Consider the following 12,832-nt stretch of genomic DNA (forward strand, 5'->3'; position numbering starts at 1 on the left):
TTCACGAGGAGCAATTGTATTAGGCACTCGACATCGGCTCCCTTCCACCCATCGTCCAACGGCCTTGCGGAGGTTATGGTGAGGACCACCAAGGATGCCCTCAAAAGAATCATCACGGGGAACTGGCACCGTCGCTTGGCACAATTTCTCTTAGCCCACCATTCTACCCCCTGCACCTCCACCGGCAAAAGCCCAGCCGAACTACGATGGGGCCGCCGCCTGGTAACAAGGCTCGACAGACTCCACCCCGACAGACCGGCAGCCGAAATGACACCAAACACCCAGCCAAAAGCATTCGCCAAAGGACAAAGTGTTTGGTCCCGAGATTATGGGGGAAGGGATAAGTGGGTTCAGGGGATTATCCTGGACCAAACTGGACCATTATCATACACAGTGGACACTGGGGCAGGACTCACACAACGCAGACACACAGATCAGCTCCGACCGAGGTCACTCCCCAATCCCCCTCTACAACCAACTCTGGGCGAGCCTTCACCAAACGACACCCCCGGACCTGATGGACTCTTCCCTCCCCAGGACCCACAGCCACCGACCGAGCCCCACCCAGAAGCAACTCCTCCGGCCACGCAACCCGAAGGAAGCACCCTCTGTCCCCGATGGTCCAGCCGAGCCAGAAGACCTCCCGCATACCTCGCAGACTTTGAATGGAAGGGAAACCCTCCATCTGTCAAAAAAATCTGTTAACCATACTGTGTTAAAACGTTCAAATGTTAATAGGCATAACATACCTGTCCTGGGGGGGGGAAAGGGGGTGAATCATATTCGGAAACCAGAAGTTTCCGAGCAGCGAGAAAAAGCCGGGCCGGCAGACATTTGACAGTTGACAGCTGTCAAATGGCCGCCCGAAGCTACGATGCATGCGCACCGCCCGGCCGGCCGCCATTCCCGTTGACAGCTGTCAAAAGAGCGGCCGGGGGCCATCGCGTACGCGCCAGATTTGACAGTTCCCGGAACTGTCAAATCTGCAGTCTACAACTCGGTCCTCCGAACTGAGCTAAGCGCTCAGCTGAGAGGAATTCCCCGACAGCCGCCGAGCTGTCAAAGTACCGAGCATTGATTGGCCGTCCTCCGGACGGCGGGGAAATACAGTTACCTGATTGGTTGAATCGTTTGACAGTTCTCTATATAAACCCGGAGTGTTTGACAGTCAGCTGCCGGGAGCTGAACCGAATAAACTTTTTGAACCTTGCCTACGGTCTCGCGCCTGTCTTTGTAAAGACAATTAATTAATTCTGGTAAAATTATTAACAATAATACAGACAACATGCATCTTATCAGATTGCTGATGTTGGGTGACCACAGCTATAGTTGTATGAAAATCTTATGTGCCTTTCCTACTAGGATTTGGCATTTGGTATTATTGTGATGCTACCCAGCAGTCACAACTAACAAATACTTCCCAGTCTTTTTGACTTAAATAGGCTATCTCTAATGCATAGGTAAAGGTAAAGGTTCTCCCACACATGCATGCTAGTCATTTCCGACTCTAGGGGCCAGTGCTCATCTCCATTTCAAAGCCGAAGAGCCAGTGCTTGCCCGAGGACGTCTCCGTGGTCATGTGGCCAGCATGACTAGACGCCAAAGGCGCACGGAACGCTGTTACCTTCCCACTGTAGTGGTCTCTATTTTTCTACTTGCATTTTTACGTGCTTTCGAACTGCTAGGTTGGCAGAAGCTGGGACAAGTAACAGGCACTCATTCTGCTACACGGCACTCGGGATTCAACCCGCCAAACTGCCGACCTTCTGATCGACAAACTCAGCGTCCTAACCCACTGAGCCACCGCATCCCTAACGCATAGACCTGAGGACAAAACCAAAGGAGTTCCCCACAGCTCCTTGCCTTCTAAAGAAAAAAAAAGTTTTTTGTATTTTACAATTATGTGAGAATCTTAATTATGGGTGACATGGAGGGGAAAAATGTAGTCTGAGGCTGGAAAAAGAAAAAGAAATCTTTTCAGTTTCTCATGTAAAGGAAACCAATTACAAGGAGCAGGAAAAAGTCTACAAAGTCAAGCAGGGTGATTTTACTTCAGGCATCTGGGTGTCCTAAAGAATAGATAACAATTTTAATTAGAACAGTCATAATCCATAAGGTTAGTTAATATTTCCCCGTGTATTTATTATCATTTATATCTATGTCCTTTTTACTTTATATAATCAATTTTGCTTTTATATAACTTGCAATCTTTTTCTAGCAGATTTTTTTTTCTAAATTAGGGTCAGATCATCGTCTTGATCCTCTAAGAATCTTATATATCCTTTCATCTGGTTTTTTTTTTACCCCTTTTGGATATCTGTTTAAAATTGATTCTGTGTTTTAAGCAGCTCTTTCGCTTTTTTTTTACTTTGTCACTGAATGATTACTTAAAGCATTTTCTTTGTTTTCCTTTTTTTAAAAAAGTAATTTAACAACTTGTGACATTGTTCCATCTCCAAAGAATGAGGTTTGATTTCTCTAATTGCATGCCTCATTTCAGGCCTAGAATATGGTTCTATAAAATTTATCATGTTTTCTTCTTTGCACTTTCCAGTAAGTTGTTTAGACTCTGGGGATCCTATCTCTCTCATAATATACCACTGCAATATAAGTTGTGAAACAGTAAATACAAAGCCACTACACCAAGAAAGCAGGGTGAGGAGTGTGTGGACTCAGAGGGTTTCTGGGACAGGCCTCTATATGAAAGAATGAAACAACAATGATACTCAAAATAAACACTGCTAATATAGAAACAAATAGTTTTGTAAGCAAATATTGGTGTTATACAGTGATATTGTGGTAGAGGACACCAATGAATTTTATGGTAAATTACAAGGGAGGCTGCTAAATGGAGACTGAAAACAAAAGTTGGAGAAATGAGAAAATTTAGAACTGAAAATTTGGAGGCTGGAGATAAGTTAATAAAGTTTTATAAAGTTTTGTTGTTGCTTGTTACTAATGCCCACTTAATTATGTATAAAACATCATTGATTATGATCAGATATACCATATCAGAATCTAATGGACTATATCCATTAGAGGAAAGAGGAAATAAAAAGTATTATCCAGTAAAAAAGAACTTTTCTAAGTCTAGATTGTGGAGTAGTTAATGAATTGTTGTGAAATATGTAAGTTAAATTTTAAAATCGAAAAACTGGGTATGCCAAAAAGCAAAAAGACGTGATTTGGAAAACATTAAGTCAAAATATAAGATCAGTGCAAGTGATACATTATGTGTACTTCATCTATGTGAAAGGGAATTAGAGGAAGACATATGAAAACTGAAACTATATATATTTTCCAAATTTCAGACAGAAAAATATCCAAGTGACTTTCAGAATAAGCTATCAAGATAGTCAATGAAACAAAGTCAATCAATCACTATAACACAGACTTTCAATATCAAGCAAGAAAAGAGAAGCAAATAAATTTCAATTAGAAATATAAGCTGATTAAGGAAATATTAGAAAAAAAGATTTTTTTAAAAAAATATCAGAGCAAACATAGGAAAATGTACAAATAATGTACTTAATAATCACCTAACTTCCTAAAAGATTAATATAAGATTAAAGGAAGATATCAATTGAATCCTTTTGTAAACAGGATTCTGGAAGATGACATACATTTCTAGAGATAGGAAGGGATAGTAATATACCAATGGTCTAAGAAAGCACAAATGCAGATTAAAAATAACATCTGAACTGCTTACAACTGCAGAAGATACTGCATTTTTGTTAACAAATAGGGAACAAAGCGATGAACTCTACTTTTGGAAAAAAAATATCAATACCTGTACAAGATGATGTGCAAATTACTAAATCTTGTAAATCACTCCTCTTTGTAGGTCTGATGTAACTCATAATAAATGTTAGAAGGTAGTATAAATAGTAAATAATTCTATCACTGTTATTGGTCTGCCAGCCAGTGATTGACTATTTTCCTGTCTGCAAAGTAATGCTTCTTCTGAAGTTCATGTGCCTAAATTAGTGGTATATAGATAGCTATATTCCCTTATAGTTAATCAAGAGCCTAGTTGGAAAGTCCACATGTCTGAGGAACATTGATCTTTGGATCAATGTACCTGATAGACATGACCTCATCTGTGCCATCTTTCCTCATCTTCCATTATCTAGGAGCTGGTGGTCTTTAGTGATCTTTCAGTGGTATTTCTTCAATAGCCAACTGTCTAAATGTCTTGATGATCTTCTTCTCCTCAAACCACAGCTTCTTTTCTGCTAGCATCTTAACCTGTTGCAGTTTCCACTCCATCCACGAGAATCGCTGTATATATGTGTTTCATTCCAAACTGTTCTCCCAAATTAAGCATGAATCCCATGAGAGTCCATGACAGGATGGCAAACAATATTTACCTGCTCCATCCTGTCATGGCTAACATCCACGATTATTTGCTGGAATGACTTATTGAAAAAGTATTATCCCAAGTGCTCACAGAACAAAACAACTTGGTGAAATGCCTACTAAGAAAGGTAGTTTTCTTACTTATTATATTAAGCTAAATCGCCTAGGCAAAATTAGCAATTATGCATTCTATCCACACAAAATACTCTATTATTCCCTGTAATTTATACTTTTTGTACCATGTACCAAGATCATAAATTTTAGGTAATATTATGCACAAAAATGTATACAAACCTAGATTTCATATTTTGCCTTAGTGATTCTTAATCAGTTAAACTAAATCTCTACTAGCAGCTTATTTCTGAAAGGTTGTGTAATCAGTTAAACAGTTCTTTGAGCCTTGAAGACTCCTAACAGGTTTTGAAATGAGAGAACATTTCATTATATGAACCTTGAAATTAGCTACCTGCTTCCCACTGAGAGTGAGAAATGATAAATACTTTAAATTAAAGGATGGCATTAATAGAGTTAATATTTTGTTCGGAAAACTGCTGTTAAATTATTACCAAGCAACTGCACAACCTAACACTTTAGAGCAGATGTTATTAAACTCACCATTGGGAAGGTCTCATTTTGTGGCCAAACAGTTAATAATCCATTCCACGGAAATGTAATTGGCAAGTTTTAAAAGTGATGCAACTTGCCAACTGCTGTTGCATAAAATCAGAATTGTAAGGGTCCTTTTAAGTGAACCTCTGATCTGTGTAGGAATCCATATTAAGCAATCCACAACAGGTACACCCTCAGCCTTTGCTTCAACACATCCAGTGGAAGGAGGTTTCCAGCTCACTGGATTCTATTGTCACTTGCTTTTACTGTCAGGAAATTTTTCCTAACATTCAGCAGAAAGATATATTTCTGTAATGTAAAGCCATCATTTTATGTCTTGCACTTTGGGATGATAGAGAACAAGCCTTCTTCTTTGTGACAGGTATTTTCAGGTATTCAGAGAATCTATCAAATTCTTTCTTGGTCTTTTTTTCACCCAAGGTGAATCTCTCTCATAGGATTAAATTTCTATTCATCTGAAAACTTTCACTGCCTTTTGAAACCAATTTGTTTAAAACATTTGTAAAGGATAATGCCCTGACCTGGACACATGAACAATATGGAGTGGTAATACAGTATAAAATGGATGTATTACATCCAATAATTTATTCAATTTATAATCAATTCTTGTTTCAATTTTTTCAGAACTACTGCTCTCAATCCATGTATCCCTATTGGTAACTGCACATTTGACCATTTCCCCCCAAGTGCATAACTTTTTATTTCTCTTTTTAAAATTGTAACCTTTTTCTAAAGCCTTTTTTAACTTATCAAGTTCATTATGAATTTTATTTCTATTTTCTATGGTGTTAGTTACCTAATTATGAGTCATTTACAGTTTTGCAATTTACCCCAATTTGAGTCATTTACTTCTTCATCTAAGTCAGTTATGTCAAACTCGCGACGTCACATGACGTCGTGCGACGTATCGGAACTTTTCCCCATTGCCGGCAATGGGATGGGCACGGTTTCTCTGTGACGCTCTGGCCTGCGGGCCAGCAGTTTGACACCCCTGATCTAAGTCATTAATAAAAATAAGAAGAAAAATAAAAATAAGAGTAAAGGATCCAGGACTGGATCAAGCAGTCTCTATTCCCATTCTGAGAAAAATCCACTGCTGATATTAGAATTACATCCATCTATTTCCTTAATTATAATCCCAACTAGGGATGTTTCATTCTGAAAAGAACCAGTTCACAGCTGCTTTGTGAAAGTATATGGTGATCTCACTTGTAAAAAAAACAACAACCCAAAATAACTAAGTTGCTTGGTCTTTCCTTTTGCTTGATTATGAAATATCAGGCTAATTACGCCATACTTTTACTACTTTTTTTGTGTATGTTGACTCCTGGCAACTGCCTGGACAAGTTCATTGCCTCCTTCCTTTTAATATACAAATAGTTTTCACTTAACAATGATAATTGAGACGGGGAAGTTCTTAACTAAGCAATGTGCTATAAAGCACACAATCATATGACCACACCAACTTATAACACCAATCCCAGTTGCTGTCACTTCTTGAATCCAACATGGTCACAATGTCCCATGATCATGTGCTTGCCATTTGCAACCTTTTGCCAGTTTCTCCATTGATTTTGCTCATCAGAAACTAGCAGTGAAGGCTGCAAATGGTGCTCACATGATTGCAGGATGCTGCAACATTATAATTGCAAGCCACTTGCCAAACATCTGAATCATAATCACACAACACAGGAGAAGAAGCTGCAATAGCTGCAACTATAAGACCTGTCAGAAGTTGCCCTCTTTGGGATGGCAAGGCGATGCCGGAGGCAGCCATTTCTTGGCTGTCAGCCTCGCGGCTCTGTAGAGCCACCGAAAACAGCGTCGATCAGCTGTTCGGTGGCTCGGAAGCCCCCACCTCGGGAGAAGAGGAGGGGGTGAGCGTCCAGGTAGGGGTAGAGCTCTCCAGGGCCGCCAGAACTTAGAGTTTTGGTGGCGGAAGGATTGAGCCCCCCCGAAGCCTGGGCATGCTCCGGACTGCAAGGCGCCTCTGCTCCGGGTTTTTTGGAGCAGAACAGGGCGTTCGCAACCATCCCTGCTAGCAAGGAAGAGCTTTTGAAAACGAGGACGCAGGCAGAGCGATGCAGGAGATTTTGGTGAAGATGATGTGTTGATCTGTAACTCAATGGACTTTGCTGAATCTGTATGTGAAAGTGCGTAGTTAACAATAGAGGGTGAAAATGGCGGCTATATCTTCTAAAGTTCCTGCCCTGAGGCAGCAGTCTTCGGTGAAAACTTCATTGTCCTCTGCATCTGAATCTGTATCAGCTTTTACAGCAAAAGATTTGCAGAATCTGTTGCAAGAGACTATGGAAAAGCAAATGCAGCAATTTGTTGAGATAATGGAGAAAAAGTTGGAGGAGACGTTTACAGAGAAATTAACAGAAATGAGAGCAGACATCACATCTGCAATGTTAAGCATGGCTAAAGGCATTGAGATTTTGGATGAAAGAGTGGGAGATCTTGCTCAAAATGATATTAGACTGGAAGCCAAAATGACAGAAACTGAAAATGTGATAGAGAAAATGGATTATGATTTGATTTCGACACAGTATTATCAGATGGAATTTGCTTTAAGGATTAGAGGTCTGAAAGAAAATCCTAAGGAAAATTTGAAGAAAATGGTTTCTGAGGCTTTGGAAGGGGTGTTGAAGCGACCAGCAGATGAAATAATGCAAGATATAGATAAAATCTTCCGTGTTAATTCGTGGATCGCAAGACAAAGGAAACTACCCAGAGATGTGGTGGTTTATTTTACAAAGAGAATGATTAGAAATGAAGTTATCCAGGCCTCCTACAATATTGATTTTGTAATTGCTGAGCAAAAAGTTCTGATTTTAAAAGAGATCCCTGCAAAGATTTTAAGAAAAAGGAAGGAATTTGCTTTTTTGACACAAGAATTGAGACGACGTGATATCAAGTTTAGATGGCAAATACCAGTGGGTATGGTGGTGACCTATGAAGGTACGAGGTATTGTTTTACCACGGAGATTCAGGCACGTGATTTCTACAGTAATGTTTTAAAAGCAGTCCCCATACCATCTTTGGAATCTACAAAGAAAAAAGGTGAGAGAGAGTCTCAACGTTCCAGAGAGAACCCGCAAGTTGCTGAAGGGTTAACGCAGACAGATGTGAAAGATACAGGAGTGGGTCAAATTTCATTATCACTGGAGAAGGCCAGAAATTGGAAGAGGCGTGCTACTTCTGGACGAATGAATCAAGCCTGAAGATTTAGTCACATAACTGTAAGAGACTATAATGTAATAAGGATTATGGGAATTGGAATTGCTAGAAGGACTAAATATTTGGGGATATATTTTTTACCCTTATAAAATAATTATGTAATATTTTGTGTTGTTTTAGTTTAAGATGATTATGAAAAGTTAATTGGGAAGATTTGTAGTAGTGTTTATTGATATTCTGTAGGTTATGATTTGTTATTTGGATGAAAAATTTTAAGCTTTTAGTTGGATAGAAGAATAGTTTTATAAAATTGATATAAATTGTTTTCTTTGTGATTGAAGCTAACTTGTAATATTTTTATGGGTAATATTGGAATAGGTAATAGAATATAAGAATATAAGAATGATGTGATTATATAAAAAAAATTAAGTTTGGAAAGTAATCTATGGTATTTTAAGTTGTATAACACATTAGGATAATGTGAATTTAAAGCTTAGTTGGAATGAGGAATAGTTTTAGACAATTGATATAAATTGGTTTATTTGGGATTGTTTTTATTGGGTATCAGATTGGAAGGTATTATTTTGTATTTGAATAATCATTGATATGATATATATATGTATGTTTGGAATTTACCTATATGAGTTAAAGTTTGATAGTTTGAATAGTTTAGGATTGTTTGTGTAAGTTAGATCATGATTGTTTGTATTTTTATACCCTGTGTTTTGGTATTAGATTGGAAAGTATTATTTTGTATTTGTATAATTATTGATATGATATATATATATATATATATATATATATATATATATATATATATATATATATATATATATATATATATATATATATATATATATATATATATATATATGTTTGGAGTTTTTTATATGAGTTAAAGTTTGGTAGTTTAAATAGTTTAGGATTGTTTGTGTAAGTTAGATTATGATTGTTTGTATTTTTATACCCTGTATTTTGCTCTGGGAAGCGGGGGGGGGAGGGGAAAGGGAGGGAGGGGTTGGGGAGGGTTGGGGAGGGGGAAGAGGGTGGGAGGGGAGGGGGTTGGGAGGGTTTTTTCTTTTTTTGGTTTGTTAAAGATAAAATGTATTGTAAAACTTTTTAATAAAAAAAAGAAGTTGCCCTCTTTAAGCATCTTGCCATACATGAGTAGTTGTTAACTTAGAACTATCTGTAATAGGATAATGGTATCACTATAAACTTCTCTTATAAGATAAAAGGTCTGAAATGTGCCCTGTTACTATAATGCATTATTTATTCAACTCTAGGGATACATGTGACCCTTGAAGCTTCATGTAGGTTAGAGATTCCCCAAGGTTAGGGCAAGAGTTAAGTAAACCTATCTTCATATTAGGCTTGATTGTTATGATGAGTACATGGACATATTCATATCATTTTCTTCACAGATATATGTAAATTTGCCATGGCCTTCTTTGGATATTATTTTGCTCCCCAATCTCACCTACAACCCTGGATTTTCTGGGAGATATCCTACCCAAGTATTAATTTTCATTTTTTTTTCAGGATTAGCCAACTCTGTCTAGGTGCTGCTACCTCTGTGATAAACCATGTCACCAATTTGTAGATATATTAATAGAAGTAAAAAAAGCCACCTAAAATGGCCAGATTAATTATATTTGAATTATATATATGTATGAGATCAAATGAGATCAAACTGGATTGTTTTTCTGCCCATTCTAAACACTTTGCAAATTGGAAATATTCTCAACCCTTCACTCAAAAGCCAACTCTAGATGCTCTTAATGGAGTGACTATATCTGTCTGATTTAGGAAATACTGAATGACCTTCATTTAATGTGTGCATAGGGTTCTACCTAGGTTCAACTTTTTCCAGCATCACTGTACTGAAATTACTTCTGAAAGGATGGTATAATATTTTAATTCTAATAAAACTTCACACCAATGGAATAATAAAGGAACTCGTGGCATCCATATCTTCAACAATCTGCCCAATAAAAAGTGACCCAATCTAATAAAGGCTCTAGAAAAATAAAATAATTTCAGACCGAATTTACTTTTGTGACTAGACATTATAATTCAAACCTCTTTTGTTAAGTCACCAAATATAAGAGTCCTACTATAACTTTTTATTATTAACTCTTTTTAATATTAGTTTTCATGTTTTGCCTTCTGAGTTTGAGACCTTTAGGTGAAACAGATAGGCAAAATAATTACTTTTTTCTTTTTTAGTGAGACATGGAAAGAAAATAAAAACAATCTAAACATATAAAAAGCTTAAATTTTATAAGTCCACAGTCTTACACACTTTCCCCCCCACATAAATAAGGAAGGGTTTTGGTATATGATTATTTCCACCTGAATAAAGTATGCATTTTGTCTACCACTTTTTAAAATATATAGTCTGTTTTAAAATCATGCTCAGAAAGAAATAACTTATTATATGACAGAATGCAGAAAGAGAAAAGTTGTGACCCAAAGATAAGTATGCCAATGAAAACAGGATTGCCTATTCTAAGCCCACCCCTAAATTCCTGTATCCTGACTTTACAGCTGGGCATCCATATGTAAGTTAGGTTGAACTGCAGAGACTTCACATGATTTGAAGCCCAAAGACCCCCCCAGTGAATACAAGCCTCTCCACTACTTAAAAATGCTCTTTTAAGGACAGTGAGAGCAATTCTGCCCTCTGTCTTAAACAATCTTTCCCATATTGTTCCTGGCTATTTCAAAAGCTAACTTTAAATGTTATAGACCAGATAACATGCTTTAACAATAGGGCCATGTTGGTGCTTAGTTCAACGTTACAAAAGGAAAGACTATGGCCACCAAAGACCCTGACTGGATGTTTTTCTCCTTCTTTTTCCGTTTCCCATTGAGCAGCAAAATTATGCATTGCCGGGTGATCTGGGTTTTCCTTTTAGGGAGTATTTCCTTCTTACTGATCCTCATTGTCTTCCTTTGCTTTCCCATATGTTTAAACATATGGTTGCCTTCCTGCTCTCTTCCACATTGTCACCTTTGATATCTAGACAGATCCTTTCTTTCCTCTTGTTGTATCATTACTGCTCTGCTGCTACAATTATCAAAGCAGAAGAAACAAGTTGTTTCTTTATTCTTACATTACATCATTAAGCAAGGAGAAATTGATAACTGAGTTTCACAGAAGCAAAGAAGCACTTGTTAAAACTTCATAATTTCACTTATCAAATCTTTCATCAATCTAGAGAGATCTTCCTCCTTGCAGTTCTCACTGGGCATTTTTTCTGATGGTTTTTTCCTCTCCCACCTAAATCTTAATTGCCCTCTTTAATATTTGAGTTGAGGGAGGGCAATTTTCCATTGAGTGAAAAGCAAAAGGAGTGTGCACTATCAGAAAGGAGGAATTGTAAGGAGGAAGAACTCTCTATGGAGTGGGAAAATAGGATGAATAATAGGATGAAGAAATTAGATTCTTAATGTACTGTATTTGAAGGCCTTTGGCCTCCTCCATCTTAGTATTGCTTTCTTCAGCTTCTGTAGTTTGTTGAATTGTAGATTTTATAGTTGAAATCAAAGTTTGGGCATCAAGGCTCTCAGTAAATTGTACTTGGTGTTCTTTAGAGTCCCCTATTTTGTTGTTGATTTCCTCCTCTTCTGTTAGTTTTTGGGTTGTCAGTTCATCAATTGAAGTCAGAGTCTCATTTGGTGAATTTATGCTGTCAGATTTGTCTTTCAGTCTGGCTTTCATTTGTTTAGTCATTGCCAGGATTGTTTCAAGTATAAGTTTATAGTCAAGTGGTGGAATATATTCCTTTAGTGGAGGCTATTTGGATAAAAGTCAGTGAATGTCCACCTCCACTATTACTAAAGGGTTTTTTGGGTGCCAGGTGTTTCCAATTCTTATCTTTAAAGATAATGTCAAGGACAAATTTGTTACAGCCAGATCTCACAGAAAAAAAAGGTTTACTTGCTATACCAGGTTTCACTACTATAGCACAATGTCCTCAATAGCATGTAAAATCTTTTTCCAGGCTAATTGATTCCAATTAATCAATTTTTTTAGCAGTAAATAGGGTAGTAGGTCCCCGCAGAAATAAGAACTTTTTAGTGGCCCAGAAATTCCAGCAGTACAATAGGGTTGCTTAATTATTTAGCTTAGTCATTTAATTTCTTTTGAGGCTTTAAGGTTTTAGTTCCCCAAGTAGTCACTCGCTGATCTTTCAAGAAAGGGGGAGAAGATTTTCAGAAAAGTCCCACAGGAAAGTAATTAGGGAAGTAAGAAAGGTAAGGTCTCACCCAAATCTTCCAGATTGCTTTGTTGTGCTTGATGGTTGGCTTTCAGCAGGGAGCGGCTTAGTGATCGGCCAGAGGAGCTGCTCCGGATCAAATGGAGGGCTGCCACCCTTCCGCGATCTCAGGGAGAGCTTCCTCACGGTGATTGTCCCTCCAGGGGGACTTTTGACCCTTTTCAGGGTCCTCAAGGGAGAAAAACCAAATGGCGGGGAAAGCGTCCTTCGCGCATGTCTGCCAGTGCTGTGCATGCAAACCGGAAATTAGGATGAAAAAATACTATAGAATGAAGAAATTCTATTGACTTATTGACGATTATTGACCAATAATTCAATAAATAATAGATAATAAAAATGACAGCTGCAAATTAGTGAAAAATATAGGAAACTAT

This window comes from Vipera ursinii (assembly GCF_947247035.1).
Source record: "Vipera ursinii genome assembly, chromosome: 3".
NCBI lineage: Eukaryota > Metazoa > Chordata > Lepidosauria > Squamata > Viperidae > Vipera > Vipera ursinii.